The sequence below is a fragment of the Lepidochelys olivacea genome, assembly GCF_965140295.1.
Source record: "Lepidochelys olivacea isolate rLepOli2 genome assembly, chromosome: 1".
Lineage (NCBI taxonomy): Eukaryota > Metazoa > Chordata > Testudines > Cheloniidae > Lepidochelys > Lepidochelys olivacea.
In genome coordinates this window covers 17559471-17579887 of record NC_140411.1, presented here as the reverse complement: position 1 = coordinate 17579887, position 20417 = coordinate 17559471, and the positions used below count along the sequence as shown (strand labels likewise).

At 43.1% G+C, this 20417-nt stretch overlaps 1 protein-coding gene across 5 annotated transcripts in view; it reads left to right on the top strand.

The window, feature by feature from the left end:
• Positions 1-20417, top strand: part of PAK1 (p21 (RAC1) activated kinase 1) — a 119978-nt gene that overhangs the window by 20439 nt on the left and 79122 nt on the right. Inside the window, exon 2 of one of the 5 annotated variants that reach the window (XM_084639213.1) lies at positions 10754-10797. The exons of the other annotated variants lie outside the window; for them this stretch is intronic. The gene's annotated coding sequence lies outside the window, so the exon portion shown is untranslated. The remainder of the gene's footprint in view (positions 1-10753; positions 10798-20417) is intronic. 5 annotated transcript variants of the gene reach the window in all.

The window sequence follows — 20417 nt, the reverse complement described above, 5'->3', positions numbered from 1 at the left end:
GACACAAACATAATATTAATGTACATTTTAATTTGAAATAACTCTTAGGACATTGTGTGGACAGTGAAGACCTTATAGTGTCAATCTCTCCTATCCAATGGAGAACAGTCTCAAATTAGGCTTTTTGGAAAGTCAGTGTCTGAGCATTATGCAGATTGCTTTGTAAAAGCAACAGAAGCCCATAGTGTTTTTGGTCAGTCGAGAAATAGCTTAAAGCATTTGCCTTTACAGTCGTAAGAAATGTACTAGTTGGGTAACGCACACATTTAAGGATAAAGACTACACTTCTAAATCCAACTTCATGTGCTTTTTGAGAGACAAGGTGGGTGAGGTAATTTTACTGGACCAACTTCTGTTGGTGAGAGAGAGAGAGAGAAGCTTTTGAGCCACACAGAGCCCTTCTTCATATATGGGAAAGGTACTTCGAGCGTCACAGCTAAATGCGAGGGGGAATAGATTGTTTAGACTAAGTAGTTACCACATATTGTAAGAGACTATTCAAGGTAGAGTGGTCCGTTAACATTTCTTCAGTCATAGGACAAAATGAGGGGGGTTCGTGGGTTACAGATTGTTACAATGAGCTATAAATCCAGTGTCTCTGTTCAATCCATGATTTTTAGTGTCTAGCAGAGTTATGAATTTAAGCTCCCAGGCTTGTCTTCTGAAAGTGGTGTGCAGGTTTCCTTTGAGGACTGATAGGTCAGACACAGCAATCGCTTTGTGAAAAGAATTCACCCACTGGTGACAGGGTGTTTTTGTGTTTTATCATTTTCCAGATGCTCTGTCAGTAAAGTTTTATGTGATGTCCTTTACGGAGTTGAATAGAACAGAGGGACCTGCTACTTTCCTCATCGTATATCTTAATTAGCAGAACTCAGCTTTGGAGAATATTAAGACATATAGGTGAATAACATTAACAAATAAACTACAGGTGGTTCAAATCCAAAAGCATGGAACTACAGGTAGTTCAAATCCAAAAGCCAAGCATAGTGGATCCCCAGGGCCTATCTTCCAGTAGCCCCAGCTTTCCCCTGGGACTTTATTTCCCTCTTCCTATCTCAAGGATTCTCTGTAGGACTGACGGGGAATGAAGTGTGATCCTATTGTACCCATCCTGTCTACTCCTGCCATTGGCCAGCCCATTCTCAGTACTTGGAACTAATTTTAACGTGCTCTTTGACACTGACTGTATTTTAAGTTGATTGGGTCTCCTTTGAAAACACTTAGCATCTTCTCCCTAAGGTACTTACTAACGATCATTGTCGGGCCTTGTATTATTACTTCCTCGAGTCTCCTTTGTTTTCCTGGCATTGGAGTGCCCTTCAATTTGTTTTTATTCATTTCAAATTCTGATCCTGGATAGCTCTTGTAATTATTGGATTTGATCCTGGTTTTGAATGTTATGCAGGGCCCCAAGCACCTTGCCCAGCAGGAGCTTCGGAAATAAAATTATTATAATTCTTGGCAGAGGCGGAGCGCTGTGTGGTGCTTCCGCTGCACCTGCCTGCATTATCCCTGAATCAATTAGTCCTCCTTTGATGGTGAGTAAATGGATTCTTCAATTCAAAAACCAAAAAAGACAATTTAGAATTTTCCAGTAAGTTACAAACCGTGTTCTGGGCTGGAACCTCTTACTGGTGTCCATCTGAAACAAGTTGTTCTTAAAGTGTGTAAATCAGCATTCTGAAGAATGGAGAGTTTGGGCCGATTCGGAGTGCTTGATTCTCCACCGCCTTCCATCTTGTGTAGTCACCTAAATCGGTTCCAAGTGGGTGGAAAATGCTACCAAACCAGCATGGCAGCATTTCTACAGCCACGGTGCACAGATGTAACTGATTACACAAAGGTGCAAACAGAGGTGACTCACACCCTGGAGAACAGCTTTCTGGTGTAATGTAGGAAGGAGGAATGGGCTGGGTGGAGGCAGTGCAAGGTTTGAGGCAGATGCATCTCTCTTCCCCCTCACCTCTTTCTGGCCCCTTGGGAGATTCTATGCAGGAGGGGGGTGGAAATTAACGGAAGGTTGTGGCGTCTTCCATGGAGCTCTCGTCAGGAGTACAGAGATAGCCAGTGGTGGGAGAGTTTCTGATAACACAGTTTCAATGTGACAAAGGTGTGTGGGGACAGGTTGCCGGGGACCAGAGCTAGTGCAGGGGGACTAGGAATCTGTCACATTTAGAGGTCGATTTTGCAGCATTTTTTCCTACGCTGTGGCAAACCCCATGTCCCTTGCCCTCCCAAGAGGAGGATATGGAGGATCCTCACGGACCGTTCTTTCTCAGACCCCACTTCTCAAGTTTTCCATGGGAGGTGATTATCTGGCCTCTGGTAGGATTAATACACGGCTCTACTGTGCATGCTTTAAGATTTTTAATTACAGGTGACATATCCCTGATTGATGCGATTTTAAATACTGCCTTCAGCAATGTATGCATGTTAATTAAGAGCAAAGAATCTATTTTATATTGCTCGGTACAGGCTTTGCATTAGAAAGTGAAACTGCCCTGAGGGACAGCCTGAGGGGCCAGCAAAAATAAGTTGCCTGGTAGACACGGAGCCTAAATTTGATCTCTCTTAGGCTATGTCCACACTACAGCTTATGTTGGCATAGCTTATGTCCAATAAATCAGCCCCTCGAGTGATGTAAGTTACACCAACATAAGTGCAGTGTGGACAGCGCTATGCTGGCAGGAGAGCTGCTGTCGCCGACACAGCTACCGCGGCTCGCGGGGCTGGAATAGTTAAGCCGGTGGGAGAGCTCTCTGTCATCAGCTTGGAGTGGCTACATTAGAGCGCTTCCAGCAGTGCAGCTGCACCGATGCAGCTGCACCACTGTAAGCTCTCTAGTATAGCCATAGGCCTTATTTATCCTGGGGATCTACTCCAATAAAAGCTTTGGTTGGCCACCCTCTCTGGGGTAAAGCCACTGCAAGCAGCAATTTGCATCAGCAGAGCTTGTCTCAGCTTCAAGTAAGTGTAAAGTGCACACATGCAGATTGCGGTTTATGGTATTGCCAGCCTATGTTGGGGATTTTCATTCATTGGTGGCTGGCCACCAATGGGAGAAATCCCTAGTGCGGACAAGGTATTACACCAGTGTAATTTCATTGAAATCAAAAGGTTAAAACTGGAAAACAAAATTGTACAGGAAAACTCAAAGGGACCTTTTAAAGGGGTTCCTGTAAAGAGATGCTGTCAACTTAAATTTGGAACCAGATTTAAAATTTAGAGCGGAAAAAAATCAGAAAGAGTTCATATAAGTTAATTTAAAATAAAATCCAATGAAATCAGTAATTTTTTAACAACTAGTTCCCCTGCAATTTTTAAAAGCCAAACATTACGCAAAAGTGAAACTAGCATAATTGATTTTCATTGTTCACTGAGAGAAATACCAAAAGTAAACCATGAGCACAGTAAAGGCAAGTAAATTGGATTTAAAAAATTCCCTAATTCTAATATTCTGAGGTGTGGCTAGCACATTTTTACCGGTGGTGTTTGTTAATATATGATTAAGTTGAGTGACCATTTAAGACAGCGGGTTACTGATTGGAGGTGGCTTTCACTGCAGGTTTCACTCTATTGATTTACTGCCGGCAGGGTAATAATCCTATTAAAATGTGTGATACTATGTGCCAATGTCACCCAAGCTGGTGCAGGGGGATATAATTGACACCGTGTTTTGAAAGTTGATCCTCGCACAAAGCTGAGTTTATCTATCTCTGTGTGTACATGTTTCACCATCTTTCCTATTAAAAATAAATAAATAAATGGCACACTTGCTTAACCTAGGGGAGTGAATCGGAGCACTACATATATTTTATGGACGTATCCCCAAAAGCTTAGATCCTGGGCTGAGAAATCCAAGCAGCAGCTGTACTTAATGATTACTGTGTGCTAATAGATCAGCAACATCACTAATGATTCAATTGTAGGCTCAACAGATTTTCAAAGTGAAGAGCTAGAAGGATACGGCACAAGGAGAGAGGGCTCTCCTAGGGCCAGGAGAATTTTGAAACTGCGGGGGTGGGGAGAAATATGCCTTCTCCTTACTGTAGGAACACAAGTGGGCTAGGAGCAGCTCTGGGGAAAGATAACACAAGCAAAAGCAGTTTTTACGTAAACTGGGCTGTGATGTGCAGTGCAGTTATCACTTTGTTTCATGGCTGCTTAGTTTGAGAGAAAATACAGGGAGATTATATAGTGATTCTAGGCAATGCAGGGAGGCATTAGGCAGTTTTGGAGATGGATAGCCAAAAAACTGTAAGGTTGGTCTTTATCCTGCAGTTTACATGAAGGATCATTCTTGTATTCATTGCAACAGAATATTGGCTGTTCTCTGTCATGGGAGATGCTACCTGATAGGCCTAGAAACTCAGGAGATTATTTGTTTTCTGGAACCTCTGCTAACCCTACTTGGATGGGGAAGGCTAGTGATGTGAGATAGGTTTGTAGGAATGGTCCCTGAGGGGGCCCATGAGCTTAGCCAGGTACCTGTCAGTTTTATTGGATTAGCGGATTAATGACACTGCTAGGATCTGAGTCTGCCTAAGATTACATAAAAACATCAGGATAAACTGGGATACTCTTTGTTTTCAGGGACATGTCCTATTGGAACTGTAAGTAAATGAGACTGAGCACCTGCCTTCAGTCACCCGCAAAAGTATGCAGATAGACACTGAAAAGTGTGTGTGCAAGAAGGGGCATCAAGAATAAGCAAATTGCAGTTCAAAAAGATATTCTTGGGATGTTTGAAACAAAGATGGGTAAATGAACGTATTTCAGCGCATGTTACATACTTCAGCTGATGATCATGTCACAGCATGGGCCAGAAGAGTTGAGCTAGCATTGAACTTTGAGCTCATATTCTAAGTGGACTATGGAAAGCAGAATAAGAGGATCTGATTCCCTGTTGCCTTCCACCATGTACAGTCATTTACTCCAGTGTAATGCGAGTGCAAAATGGATGTTAAATGTGAATATTCTGATCTGGTGGCATTTTACGGTTGCTTTGTGAAAGAGCTTTTAAGGACTTTTCGTTGCTCGAAGTGCAGAAACTGTGGGAAATCTTCATGAGGAGAAAAGGAATGAATTGGAGCCGGGGTTTTGGGTCAGAACCCTCTCTAATTCTAATGGCTAAAATGAATATGCTTCCTAACATTATAAGAATGTGGATCCGTACCTGGATTCCACAGTTCAGCATCACTTCTAGTCTGTAGAGGGAAAAAATGTTGGAACAGGTTTATAATCTGATAACCACAAACTAACCTGCTTCTTTTGATGGGAAGTCTCTCTTGTGGAGAGGAGGAAAGGAGGGGCAGATGGCATGATCCAGGGGACAGGGCACCACACTGGGAGTCTGTAGATCTGCATTCTGTCTCCTCTCTGCCATTAACTTGCTTTGTGACCTTGTTCAAGACCCTTCATCTCTGTGCCTCAGTTTACACCACTGTGAAATGAGGCTATGGATAAATGCTATCCATTTGCAAATATTGTTGTTCTAGAGCAGGGGTTCTCAAACTGGGAGTCAGGACCCCTCAGGGGGTCATGAGGATATTACCTGAGGGGGCGTGAGCTGTCAGCCTCCACCCCCAAGCCCCGCTTTGCCTCCAGCATTTATAATGGTGTTAAATATATAAAAAAGTGTTTTTAATTTATTAGAGACTCAGAGGCTTGCTATGTGAAAGGGGTCACCAGTACAAAAGTTTGAGAACCACTGTTCTAGAGACACTATATTACCCTCTTGGAAAAACCTTATAGGGTTGAATGGAAATGAAACTAATAGTTCTATAGAAATTCTTGGTGTGGGTGAGAGTCCAATAAAAGTCTATAGCAGAGAGAACTTTTGCTATAGACTGCTCTAAAAACTCCCCGGAAGAGTTATTCTCACGGTGACCGGTATTGACAAGTGCTGAAGGAATATCAACCGTTTCCTTCCCTGCAGTAATTTCTTCTATTTTGTCTCCCATCTATTTGGTTGACAGCTAATATGCCTTGCACTGATCCTGGAATTCTGAATCCACAAAAATGACAGGACAAAAGAATATGTGGAGTTCTTAACAGAAGTCATAAGTATTAGATGGAAAAGCTATATTGCTCGCAATAGGTGGTCTGTGTATATTTTCCTCTTCCCTTTAAACAGATCAATTTCCAGAGATTGCTTCACAGTTACGAAGCAATTCAGTTAATTAACGTTTTCAGTCAGAATGATCCTTATGCACTTGGGATTACGAGCATTTTCCTGCCTCATACAGAGCTTGGTGCTCCATGGAATGCTGTGTAACTGAAAAAATGATGCTCTCAGATTTTCCTTGTACAAAGACATCCAGAACCCCAATATCTCAAAGCAAAACTCAGGCAAAGTGCTCCGTTTGACCTGGCTTCGGGTGGCAGCCAGTGTGGGGGGTCAAGTACTCTGGAAGCCATTCAGGGAAACTGAGCAAATTTAGCAAAAGTATTGGGCTTGAAATGAGCTGAGTTGCGCAACCCTAATTGCAAATGGATGACCTGTTTCTGGCAGTTTGTCATGATAATGACCTTTGAAAGCTTGTTCAAACTGTTTTCATTGCACTCAGACAGGAATGTTGTGTTCTTTGCCCAATCCCCTAAAACCTTTGTTTTAGCTACTGGCAGCTTTATTTTTTTTGGGTGATATTTGGGGGTGGGGTTTGAAGAGAGAAATTAGAGATGAAATCAGGGATGGGCCTGAGCCAAAACCTTAACTCTGAACTTCTACAAATGGCTCCTATCTCTGTTAGGATCTGAATAAAACCCCAGATTTGAGTGTCCTTTAAGTGTATGCCTGTGTCTGTGTGCAAAATCCTAGAGAGGAACATTGCTGATCTCCGAGAAGGGTTCTGAATCTTGCTCTAAACTTCCGGGTTCAGGCTGGCCTCTAATAAAAATCACCCAGCCGCTCAACTGTGTTCAGTCAAATGTCAACTTTCTTCAAGCAGATCAGAATATAGGTCCAGCAGATACTGTAAATAACACTGACCCATTGGTTAGGCTGCCCAGCCCATCTTAAGGCATTTCTAAAGCCTGGTCTACAAACATTTTTGGTATGTTTTTGGTTAGGGGTGTGATTTTTTTTTTTAATAGAGAAATAGTTAATTTTCTAAAAAAAACTCCTAATGTGGGCATAGTTATACCGATATAAAGGTTCTTATATAGGTATAGCTTATTCCTGTAGAAAGATGCCTGTCACCTGAATGTCTAAATGCTGTACAATTAAGTATCTGTCTATAGAACAAAAATGCTGCAGTTTCGCTCTGCTCGCCAATAAACAGAGGTCTGTGGATGTAACTTTGTTGTAGGTACCCTTCCTAGAGGAAGGCTCTCTTGAAAAGGCCTGTTTCGACTTAACACACTAGCTAAACACAATATTGTGGGTGTGGCAAAATTATAGGAGCATGCTCTTGAATTCACGTTTTACATAACTAGACACAAATCCCTGATTTAATGGACTGTGGCTTCAGACCTAAACCTATTCTTAAACTGTCACCCCCGACTTAACATTTCAGTAGCTAAAAGATGTTACTAAACGATGATGACAAAAAAAAATTAGGGTAACATTATAGATCTCATTTTAAAATCACAAAAAAGCCTACAGGAAATTCAGCTTTAAGGCTGGAAACCACACCATTGATGCATCATTGGGGTGATTTTATTTTGTCGTCAAAACAGGGCATTTTTGCCAGCAAAAGTTGCATCACAGTGTGTACGCATTCACTGTTTTGTTGACAAAAGCTGTCTTTTCCGGACAATACTCTGTAGTGTAGACAAGGCCTAACACTCTTGTCACTAGGACCTTGGCTACGCTTGCAAGTTACAGCGCAATAAAGGAGCCCCGGGCGCACTAGCTCACTACTCATCCAAACTGGCAAATCACGTAGAGTGTTCTGACTCCGTGGTACCAGCAGCATTGTAGCTCCACCTCAGCGAGTGGAATAACGTTTGCTGCGCCCCCACTGGAGTGCCGCAGCGCCAGAGTGGACGAGGTGTTGCATTACTGTGCTCTGATCAGCCTCCGGAAACGTCCCATAATCTCCTTAAGTCAAGTGGCCACTCTTCTCATTGTTTTGAACTCGCTGTAGGAATGCGGCTATGCCCTTTGAAAGCTCCGTTTCTGACAGCCGGCATGTTTATCTGCTCCGAGACAAAGCAGCCATTACTGTGGAATGCTGTGTGAGAGAGAGAGAGGTGGAGGGGAGAGGGGGTCTGCTGCTGTCTGAACTTACAAGACAGCATGCGGACATGCTCTCAGCTGCCCCCAAACCCACTTCCTCTCCCTCCACATACACACAACACACTCCCTGTCACACTCCAAACCCCCCCCCCCCCCATTTGAAAAGCATGTTGCAGCCACTTGCATGTTGGGATAGCTACCACAATGCAGTGCTCTCTGTGGCCATTACAAGAGCTGCTAATGTGGCCATGCCAGTGCGCTTGTAGCGGTCAGTGTGAACAGATTGCAGTGCTTTCCCTACTGCGTTCTATGAAGGTGGGTTTAACTCAAAGCTCTCTACATCTACAAGTGTAGCCATGCCCTAGGTATGTAAAGATTCTCCCACGTCAGACTCCTGCGGTGTTCATCTTATTCACATGCGCATAGGTAATCTGTCGTACAGTGTGTTATGCATTTCCCTCTGAGCCTGATCCACAGAGGATACTAGACTGCTTCACCCATGGGTCTCGACCAGGGGTATGTGTACTGCTAGGGGTATGCAGAGGTCTTCCAGAGTTACATCAACTCATCTAGATATTTGCCCTAGTTTTACAACAGGCAACATTAAAAGTACTAGTGAAGTCAGTACAAACTAAAATTTCATATGACTTGTTTATACTTTTCTATATACTGTACACTGAAATGTAAGTAGAATATTTATATTCCAATTGATTTATAATTATATGGTAAAAATGAAAAAGTGAGCAATTTTTCAGTAAAAGTATGCTGTGACACTTTTTTGTATTTTTATGTCTGATTTTGTAATCAAGTAGTTTTTAAGTCAGGTGAAACTTGGGGTATGCATGACAAAGCAGCCTCCTGAAAGGGGTACAGTAGTCTGGAAAGGTTGAGAGCCACTGAGCCATACGGCTTAGTCCTTCCGCTCAAGCTGTAGTGGTCCTGCTCTTTGTTCTGGAGGTCATAGTTACAATCCCCAATGATGACTAGGTTGACAATTGTTGCACAGATAAATGTAGCTGTTACTGTTTGTTTTTACTCTTTCTAAAGCTAATGATATAAAGTTGTTTTTAAAAAAGCTGCAATGATCTCTGAGAAACTAGCCTATTAAATCCTAGTGAGATTTACAGCAGGCCCTGTAAGTAATAACTTTTCTAAATGAAGTTATTTATATATTCCAAGGCACCAGATTAAATCCTAGATTACAAGAATCGGTAGGCAGGCCTGTTATTTGTTAGACCAGAGGTGGGCAAACTAAGGCCCGCGAGCCACATCTGGCCCACGGGACCCTCCTGCCCGGCCCTGGAGCTTCTGGCCCCTCCCCTGCTGCTCCTCCTCCTCCCCCGCAGCCTCAGCTCACTGAGCTGCTGGCGCCATGCTCTGGGCAGGGGGCTGCGAGCTCCTGGGGCAGCGCAGCTGCAGAGCCTGGCCTGACCCGGTGCTCTGTGCTGTACGGTGCGTGGCCGGCTCCAGCCGGGCGGTGGAGCTGTAACGTCGCCAGCCACTGGCGCTCCAGGCAGCGCAGTAAGGGGGCAGAGTGGGGCGGGGGGGGGGTGTTGGATAGAGGGCAGGGGAATTGGGGCAGTCAGAGGGCAGGGAACCGGGGGATTGAATGGGGGCAGGGATCCTGGGGGGAGCAGGAAAGGGGGGGGCTGGATGGGGCGGCGGGGGGCAGTGGTTCTGGGGGCAGTCAGGGAGAAGGGGTGGTTGGATGGGGCAGGGGTCCCGGGGCAGTCAGGAATGAGAGGAGGGGTTGGATGGGGCAGCAGGGGGCAGTTGGGGTGGGGGTTCTGGGGGCGGTCAGGGGATGGGGCAGGGGTCATCAGGGAACGGGGGGGTTGGACGGGGCAGGAGTCACAAGGGGGTGGGTGCATCAGGGAGCGAGAATCGGGGGTGGGGGAATAAGGGGCAGTGGCCAGGCCATGCCTGGCTGTTTGGGGAGGCACAGCCTCCCCTATCTGGCCCTTCATACAATTTCCAAAACCTGATGCAGCCCTCAGGCCAAAAAGTTTGCCTGCCCCTGTGTTAGACCCTGATTCAGCGAGGTATTTAAGTATGTGCCAAACTTTAATCATTTGACTAGTCTCAGTGAAGTCAATGCGACTGCTGATGTGCTGGAAGTTAGGCACATGCTGACATATCTTGCTGAACGGGGGGTCTTGGGGTGGTACAATTTCGAAAAGTGACTCTCAAAAGTGGCTTTATAGGGCTCTGTGCTTGTCTCAGTGTCTCCAGATCAAATGTACTCTGCTCACAGTTAAAGAGATGCTTTCTCTATCTGCCAGCCTTGCAAGCTCAGCCTGGGGATGGGAGTATCAAGTGAGGTCTTTTCCTTCTCATGGTTCATAGCTAGCACTAGACATTCTGCAGGACAAAATCTGCCCTCAGTGACACTGATGCAACCCAGTTGCCGTCAGTGGGTTTGCACAAGTGTAACTGATTGAAATTTAGCATACAATTTTGTTGATGATCCACAAGCAAGAGTACAATCCTGCTCACTCTTTCAAGTGTACTGACTGTCGGGCTGTATGGAGTAATAAATAAGTAAAATCCTCTTTTTTTTTTTTTAAGGAGCCAGCAGATGAGCCTCAGTGTACTTGGAAACTTTTGCTGAGGTAAGAAGGTGCCATTTCTACAAAAAGAAAAGGAGTACTTGTGGCACCTTAGAGACTAACAAATTTATTTGAGCATAAGCTTTCGTGAGCTACAGCTCACTTCATCGGAATGCATTCCGATGAAGTGAGCTGTAGCTCACGAAAGCTTATGCTCAAATAAATTTGTTAGTCTCTAAGGTGCCACAAGTACTCCTTTTCTTTTTGTGAATACAGACTAACACAGCTGCTACTCTGAAACCTGTCATTTCTACAGAGTCACTCTTTTCAGAAAAGAACTGCCTTTAAAAAATATAATCCCAAAAAGGAAGTGTGTGTATATTGGGGGAGGGAAGGAGAGGGCAGAGAATATGGAGTAGAACCTAAGACAAAATGGAATAAACATCTGAATGATAATGTACAAGTCTTTCATGTGATTCTCCAGAATCCTGTCCTCTACTGGTTGGCATGTCATTACTGGCCCTGATTAAGTGTGATCATGTTTACTTCTGGTGGTTGCATCCTACTGGGAGATTAGACCTGGGAAAGGAGGGGAAGAGAGACAGAAAATGAGAGGTGAGATGGAGGGCCTGACTTTTTCTACTACTTGTGTAGTCACTTACACTCGTGCAAAATGGATGTACAGTTCTACCAGAGCAAAATGGTCGTTACACCCACATTGCATAGGTGTAAATGCAAGATATGAGGCAGTGTGGAATTCTATCCAGGGGAATACAGGGCAAGAATGGATTTGTGATGCCTTTGTTCTATGCAACTGAAAGTATAGGATTGCCTTTCCTCTAAGTTGTTGTTTGGAAATCCTCTCACATCTCTGGATATTCAGCCTTATCATCAAGCTGATATTTAAGATCATAAGCATACAAAGATGCATCTGCATCTGCCGGCTACTAACAAAAGTAGGTCTGAGAGAAGAGATGAACTTTTCTTCCCTTCTTTGTCACTGCCAAGTTTTCTTCCAGATGGGTCTCATTTGGGAAGCTCCTGGGGCTGAAAGCTTATGTTGAGGAAGAACCGTATGCATTTGAAAGAAACTCCAGATAACAGGGGTAAAACTACTCAAGCTCAGTCTTCATATGCAGTATTACTGTGTGCTACTGTCACACAAGCTTTTGTACTTAAGGCTTTCTGTACCTAATTGCCATATTAAAACCTTATCTGCATTTTTCCTGAGGGGTGGTGCAACAAGTGAAATCCAGGTTCAGATATGCTTTCTGCAAATTAGTACAGATGACTAGTTTAAAAACTTTTTTTTTTAATTTCTTTTTTAGAGAGGTAGCTTGGTTATGTGTGTGTGTGTGTGTGTGTTAAACAAGATTAGGGCTTGATCCAAGTCAAGGGAAAGAATCCTAATAGGAACTGGATCATAGGTTTCATACAGAAACTTGGTGCTAGCTACATTGGGGAGCAGGAGAGGAAGGATGGTCCCCTGATTAGGGCACTAGTCTTTGGACTTGGAAGACCTGCATTCCATTCCCTGCTCCACCTCAGTCTTCCTATTTGACTAGGGCCAAGTCTCTCTCTACCTCAGTTGCCTATCTGTAAAATGGGATAATAGCAATGAAGATGTTGTGAGGATAAATACATTAAGAAAAAAAAGTGTGGTGTTCTTATACAGTGCTCATCATCATAGTGCTCATATGCCAGGGTTATTGGGGCCATAGAATATCCTGAAATAAGGGAGGGAACAAAATTTGGCTACCTGGTGCTTGACAGTAACACCCACAAAATCTGTGAAGAGGCCACTCTGCAGATGCATTCTGGGTTTTGGCAGAGGGTCTGTATGCTTGTGAGTATGTTCCTGTTGATTCTGCAGTGATACGTAAAAATCTCCAAAATAGAGGATTGTATCAGGAACTGGTTGGGAGGGAAATGATATTGGTGGTGAGAATATGGATGAAAGATGACGCTACTCTTATATCTTACATTGTGTGTGCACACCCATCTGGAAGGCATTTTCAAAGGGGGTCAGAACCTGGCCCTTAATTTTAAGTATTGTGGGTCAGAGAGGCTAAATTCTGCTACACAGCTGATCTGGAGCTTTCAAAGATCTAGGTCTGTGTGGACTGTAAGAAATAGTGTCAGGTAATACAGCAATGGGCTACTCTGCAGATTTCTCAGAAGCCAAGTTGCTAAACTGACTCCTGGAAGTGAGCACACGGGGTTGAACATCCTCACTCTTGGCCAGTGCAGAAGAAAGTTCTGTTTGAAGCGGTGAGGGCATTGAAAGCAGTGAGCCTTTCTTGTTAAACTGTAAACTAGAAGCACTAGAGATGATATAAGGCATCACAGGCACTAAGCTTTCAGAGGTTGCCTTTTAATTCACTTCAAGAGCTAGGCACCATTGAAGGTACTGAAACATAGTATTATATAGATCCTGAAACACTGAGAGGCAACATGGTCCAGTGGATAGGGAGTCAGACTGGGATTCAGGAAACCTGCCTTCTGTTCCTGGCTCTGCTGCATGACCGTGGGAAAAGTAACCTTTCCCCCTTTTTAGTTTTGCCTTTTTAGATTGCAAGCTCTTTGGGGCAGGGACTGTCTATTACTAGGCGTTTTGTTCAGTATGTAGCCCAGTGGGGCCCCGATTTCATTTGGGGCTTCTAGGTGCTACTGTAATACAAAGAATAATAGTTTTTGGTGTATATGTTTGATACCTTTCTGTGACAATGACCAACTATTGGATTATGTCCATCTGATCTCTGAGTAAATAAAATATCACTGTATATTTCTCATTCAGCCTATTTCTTCAAATGTAAATTACTTATGGAAAAATAATCCTGCCTTTATGTGAGTTCTTTAATCCAGTGTTTATGTGGAAGTCTCTTTAGCATTTGATAACCGTGCGATTTTCAGCAGAAATGCTTTTGCTTCATTTAAATCAGAACCTGTCTTGTCATTTCAACAGTGTGCTTACATTCCCTCTTATGCCCCTGTTCCAAAATGAGTCCTAATTCAATCCCCAGAAGATCCACTGTCAAGTTTCCCCTTGGCTACTTTTTTTTTAAATCATTGTGCCAAGGACCTTTTCTGATAGCTGGAGATTCAGTGTTGAATATTACATATTGTTACCTAGGCACTGCATTGATTACTTAAATGGCTGTGACCTGGTTTGCAAAAGAGGGGCTGATCCTGAAATGTGTGGAGCACCTGCTACTCCAGATAAAGGTGCACCTGAGGATCAGGCTCTCAGATCCCAATCCTGTGCTCATTGAAATCGGTGATTGCAGTGGGAGAATAATCGCTCTCTAAGGGGATACTGCGCTAAAATGCATTTCATACGAGTCAAAACATCAGCCGCCTGTCACTTTAGTCCTCACAGGAGGAGGGTTGGAGCAAGGGTAAACAGGTTTGTTTGAATGTTGCCCTGGAGGAAAACTGCCATCTATCTTAGACAGCCAAACATATAGTTACTACCTAGGAGTAGAGAGCATGGGCAGGTGCCCTCAAGCCAGGGGCAGGAGAGCTTTCCTGGGTATCAATATTGTTACAGTCTGTATGTACCCAGCGCGCCCATGCAGGAAAAGTGAATGTAGCTGTTGGCTCCCTGTTCAGAGGGGTAGATCAGAATGTCCCCCAGCTATGTCGTCTCTTTCCTATGCTGCTTCTCCTGGATCAAGATGCTGGTGGCCATATTTATTCTTCTGTGGCTGCTTTGGGTTGCCCCGTAAGAGATGAATAGCTGTATACCAGTAATATATTCCTTTATGAATGAAAGATTCATTCCATCCCTAGGGTTTCCTAATGAGAACGTCTGTTAAGGATCTTGATTAACACACACTAACAATTCTACTATCTATACCAAAGCTCCATGAGTTGAATTTTCAGAAATTCAGGGAGACTTGTGCTCCAAACTCAGGTTCTTTTGAAAATCTCATAGCAGATTCCTACTTGCCAAGGGCAGGTGGGTTTTTCAGTCCTTGCTCAGGGAGAATCATGTATCCAGGTTGAATTCTTTTGTTCTGTATACTGTCCACAGAGTGCAGTCCTATATTTCCAGCCTATGTAATTTTTATTGTCAGTTATGGAAAGCGCTGTGTGAGCGCATCTCCTCTGGAACGTACTGCATTATCTCTGCTTTGCTAAATGGCGGCAGCCTTCTGCAAACAGCTACTACTGGAAACTTAAAGATGCAGTACATAGAAAGGAATAAGTTAAATGGCTAGTCATGGTTAGAGCTGGGCAAAAGTTTTTGGATGAATAGTTCACCAAAAACTGCAGTTTTGGGTTGACTGAACTTGGGAATAGTTCCGGGTCAAACTGATCAAATGGTTTCTTCCAGGGGGGAAAAATGACCTTCCCCCCACCCCAAGGGTGGAATGAAACATTTTGACTTTTCATTTCAAAATGAAATTTGTTTTAAAATTTAGCAAGATTTATTTTAAAAAATGAAGCCAAAAAATAACCAAAACCATGGGGGAAGGGGGAGAGGAGGAATTGTTTTGGGTCAAACAATGTCTAATATTTTTTTTCCAAAGTTCAGCCACCAAACTAAAAACTAAAATATTCAATCAGCTCTAGTTATGGTTAGCCCTGGAATAAATCAGAACCAGTTGATGTGACATGAAATGCAACAGTCTTTTTTCTACACAGAATGCAAGTAATGTTTTAACATCTTATTTGTCACCTGTTCTAACACAGCATTTTCCAATGTGGGCAAGCAGGTTTTACATCAGTTGAGCTTTACCTTACCTTCAAACCCTCTTCCTGAAGACCTTCAAAACTCAACTGGTTACAGAAACAATTTTATTTTCTGGGAAACGGTCCTCCCAGAAGGATAGATACAGGATATAGATGTCCTAGTAGACAATTTCCATCTCCAGTGCTGTTCTTTGATCCTGTTTTTAATAGCTGACAGTTGGAAGGAAAGAATCTAAGCACCTTTAAAGAGACACTGGGGATTGTTGAATAGTTATTGATGACATGCTACAGTTCTACTGATGTTGGACACAAACACTGCTGCTTGAGTTTGACTGTTGAATAGGTTTGCAGCATGCTATTCTACTGGCTTGTTTCATGGTACACCTTTAAACAAAATCAGAAACAGCCACGCCCACGAATTTGGAAATTCCAGAATATTTTTTTAGCCGTTGAACTGAATAGCTGCAAAATAAACACACAGGATCTGCATTTCAGAAGGTATTAGCATGCCATCTTTCTTGTGCCAATAATAAAGGGACCCTGTCAGCTAGTTTTAGGCTCAGTTTCATGTTTGTGGGATGTAACCTAATGGGACAAATCGTGAGATGATTTCTTGGGCAAAATTTGCATTGCCAAGAACCTTTAAAATGGTGCACTGTTAACCTGACCTGGCAGGAAATTATCTCCAGCTAAGGTGGGAGAGCTCTACTTCTGGAGATGATGCTGCAGGTCAATGGCAGAACTGGGAATAGAACCTGGGGCCTGGCGTTCACCTAAAATTAGATTGACCTAGCTGCATTGCTCAGGGCTGTGAAAATGTTCTTGTCCGGTGTGATGTAATTACATTGCCCTAACCGCCAGTGGCAGCTAGGCCAACACAGGAGTTCTTCTGATGACCTAGCTACCGCCTCTTGGGAGAGGTTGATTTGCTACATGATGGAAAAGAACACTTCTGTCCATGTAGGAAGCATATACGCTACAGTGCTATGTCCTGACATAGTAAATTTTGTCTTTGTAGACTGGTTCCTATGCAGAGCCATATGGATACAACACCAACTTGGAAAACTTGGTGGTTGTATTTGAAGAACCATATGCAGTGTTTTTGTTTGCCCAGAACCAGCTACTCTATCCAAAAGCAGTCCTTCTCCAGTGGTAGTTGTGATTGAGGGCCTCATGGTAAGAACCCAGTTGTACTCATTCATCAAACAGCCATGTGCTTCCTAGTTAAACAGTGGAGTTTGCATATTGTCACATTTCCAGTGACTGAAACTGTGTCAATCCAGTGTGATAGATGGGCTTGTAGCTTTTTTTAGGAGAGCATGCTTCTGAGGGTAAATATAGCGTGCACAGATGTTAAAAACTAAGGATGCTTCTCAGAGGATTTAAACAGCAGGTGAATGTTGCTGGTCTTTGTGCCATGACCCTTTTTTATTTCAACTGTTTAAATGCAAATTGCTTCCCTCCCCTCCTTTTAACACCATCTGTTATCCCACAGACTTAGACTATACTAGGGTGTACTTTTGAGAGGGAAGGGAAAACAGCTCCCTGGAGCTTCTAGAGAAGCATAAAGAATCTGATTTCATCCACCACAAAAAACTTGAGGTCTTGTTCTATTGATTGCTTTTATCCATATTTTACACAATTGGTTGTTGCCATTAGGAGATGAAAACCCAAGATGTGAATAAACATCATCTCCTCTTGAGGGCCTCATTACATCTTCCTTCAGTGTGCATTATAACATAGTATGTGGTGTTGTCATGATGACACACATGTAGCAAATGAATAATTTTGCAAATATCTGTGTCCTTTTGAGGCTTATTTTTTTTAGTGGAGTGCCAAAATATGGATAGCTATTTGATGAATTATGCCCAAACTTCACATACCTATCATTTGATTTAACAAGTGAACAAGAATTTACATTGTATACTGTGCATTTTTGTTCCGTGTGTTTTTCAGATAGGTTAGCCACTCAAAGTACTTCTGAGCATATGTGTTCTAATAACAATAAAACTTTCATCGTCCCTCTGGCAGTGTAAACGAAATTAGATAGGAGCTAAACAAACCCAGAAAACATGTAGCTAGCAAGCTGTGTACTCCACTACACTGATCCATCTCTTTGCTGTTCTGGTAAATCCCATCCCTGCTCCTGTTTAGGCCTCAGTAGAGCAAAACACTGAAGTGCATGCTTAAGTACTGTTGGAGTCAGATTCACTTACTCCCAGTGGAAATTAGGCATGCCCTTAAGTGTTTTGCTGACTCAGGGCCTCAGATTTTAAGCATCTTGGAGCAGGGGCAAGCTCTTAATCCTTGACTGTTGGGAAGGCACGTAGTGCGTGGTTGGCACTTTGTAAATAATACTCCAGCTTTTGAGTTGGGGCCAACTATCAATCTTAAGGCTGCACCAAGGCCACATAAGCGTCCCGCCACATTGCTGATCACTGTCTCTGATATCCCGCTCATAAATGCTGCAGCCATTTAGGGTTAATTTTGCATTATATTGCAAAATGTTTAAGATATTTAAATGATGACTGTCTTCCTTTATTTATTTTTGTTCTTTTCCCTTCTGTCATCTTCCACATGGCTAGACTCTCCCTCAATCTCTCTGCTTCCTTCCTCCTTATCACCTTAAACATTCCTTCATTTTTTCTTCTAACTAAAGATCAGTCTTATGCAAATGTTGAATCTCCCCAGAACTAGGGGTGCTGGAGCAATTTTTATAGTGGGGGTGGTGAGAGCCATAGAACCAAACTGCTGTATATAATAGAATCCACTTCAAGCTATGGGTTGTGGCTAGGTTTGCCAACCCTCCAGGATTGTCCTGGAGTCTCCAGGAATTAAAGGTTGTCATGTGATGAAACCTCCAGGAATATGTCCAACCAAAATTGACAACCCCCCAGCACCTCTAGTTCCAGCACCTATGCCCAAGACTCAGTGCTGTTGTGAACTTGGGTTTTGAACTTGTCCTTTCCCTTCCCTAACCCAACATTTAATCATTCCCTTCTGTCCAGCCCTTCTCATTGCTTCAGTCCACTTGTAATGTCCTGGCAAGTGGGTTTGTCCATGTATCATCATACTCTGTTCCAGTGGTCCCCAAACTTTTTACCTCGCGCCCTGCCTTATCCCTGTCTGCACCCCACCCCTGGAGCAGGGCCCTGGCTCAGGCGGGGGGTGGGGCAGACAGGAGTAAGGGGGCTGAGACTGGGTCCACGGTGGGGGTGGGACTGGGAGTGGAGCCTCAGCCGAGCCTGGGTGCCAGGTCCCCAGGGCAGGAGTGGAGCTGTGTGGTGCTCCCTTCCCACCCCATGTGGGGGCTAGCTCGGGCCCCAGCCATTCCCCTCTGAATGTTCCTCTGCGCCCCCCTAGGGGGGCACACACCCCAGTTTGGGGACCTCTGCTCTATTAGGTAGCTTGTTTATCCATGGTGGTAACCTACGAAAGGATATGGGGCGAGATCCACAATTGATGGAGCATAGCTCCACTGAAATCAGGGAGGGTCTGGCGCATGATATCTAATGCTAGTGACAGCTAAAGATGATCTGTGTGTAGTTGAAATTGTAACAGTCTGAGATTTTTGAGTCTGATCCTGGTTTATTACCATGAACTCTATTTAGCCATAGAAAACCTGCACAGTGTGCTTAGCAAATAGGAAAAAAGAGTGGGGATGAGATGAACTGGCTGAAATATGGTAAGTGGGTAGTAGGGAAATTATAAAGAGGGTGAGATGAGGACAGAAGTTTAATATTTAAGCTCCACGAGATGGCTCTTTTCTATTAATAATTCAGCTAATCAATTGGTAACTGAAAGAAACTAAGAAATAATCACCCTTTCTCTGTAAAATTTTCCTATCCCTATTTGAAAGAATAGTGTGCATGAAGGTAAAAAGAATCTGTTTTACAAAAGAAAATGTAGTTCTCGTCAGTTCTCCATAAAAAAGTTGATTTTTTTTTTTTTTGGTTAACAACTAAAAGCAACAAGGAAGTTAGCTCACGTGGCATAATTCTTAGTAGGTAATCCACACTAATTAAATCAGACAAATAATCCTATTATAAAATTCATCTAGTTGTATTTTTTAATACTCGGTGCCATTTAGGTTCTTGATATTAATATAATTGTCTTTTACATTAGAAATACCAAGGTTGTAATTTATTCAATTTTTCCCTGCTGGACTCTGACATTAATGATGTGAACTGGACTATCACCATGCTTAAATGACATACACACCATGCCTAGATCAGAAAAATTGTCTGTTTTAAAAACTATTTAGTTAAAATGTTTTTAAACATGACCAATTTTCCTAGTTTAGACACAGCCTTGCAGATTAAACTGAATTGAAAGGAGTATAGATCCCCTTTTCTTATTGCTCTGGCCTGACTAGTCTTTTTAAAGAGTTTAGAAGTATGGGCAGAAAACAGCAAAATTAGGTTGTTTAAAAAGAGCTAACAAATCTGGAGGAAAGTAATCCAAAACATAGATAATGGGAGGGAGAAGACTAGAGAAGCAATGGGCCCGGGGGACAGTATTTAGATTCAGATCTAGATTAGTTTATAGGCTGAGGTTTGGAGATTGGATTAGAGGTTGAAACAGAGAGATGATTTTAGTTGGGATGGCTCTAAAATTTAGTGATAGGTTCTGATGAGACTTCATATCAAAATGGTGGCATTTTGGAGCCAACATTCTTGGGCTGAAATCTCATCATGAGTCAGCCTCATTTGAATCAGAGCTAGAAGCAGCTTGGGATCAGACCAGGAACAAAATCATAGGGGTAGGTTCAGATAGCCAAACCCTTCTGAAAGGTTAAGTAGTATAGGGTTTCTGGTTTTGGCCCATCTCTAAGTGACCTAGCAGTGACAGTAGACCATAAATTAGCTGTGTATTGGAAACATGGGAGAGTGGCAAAAAAAAAAAGGCCAAGGCAGTTCTGTTGAGACTATGTTTTGAATATTGCTTTGAGTTTTGGGCTCCATAATACCAAAACCATATTGGAC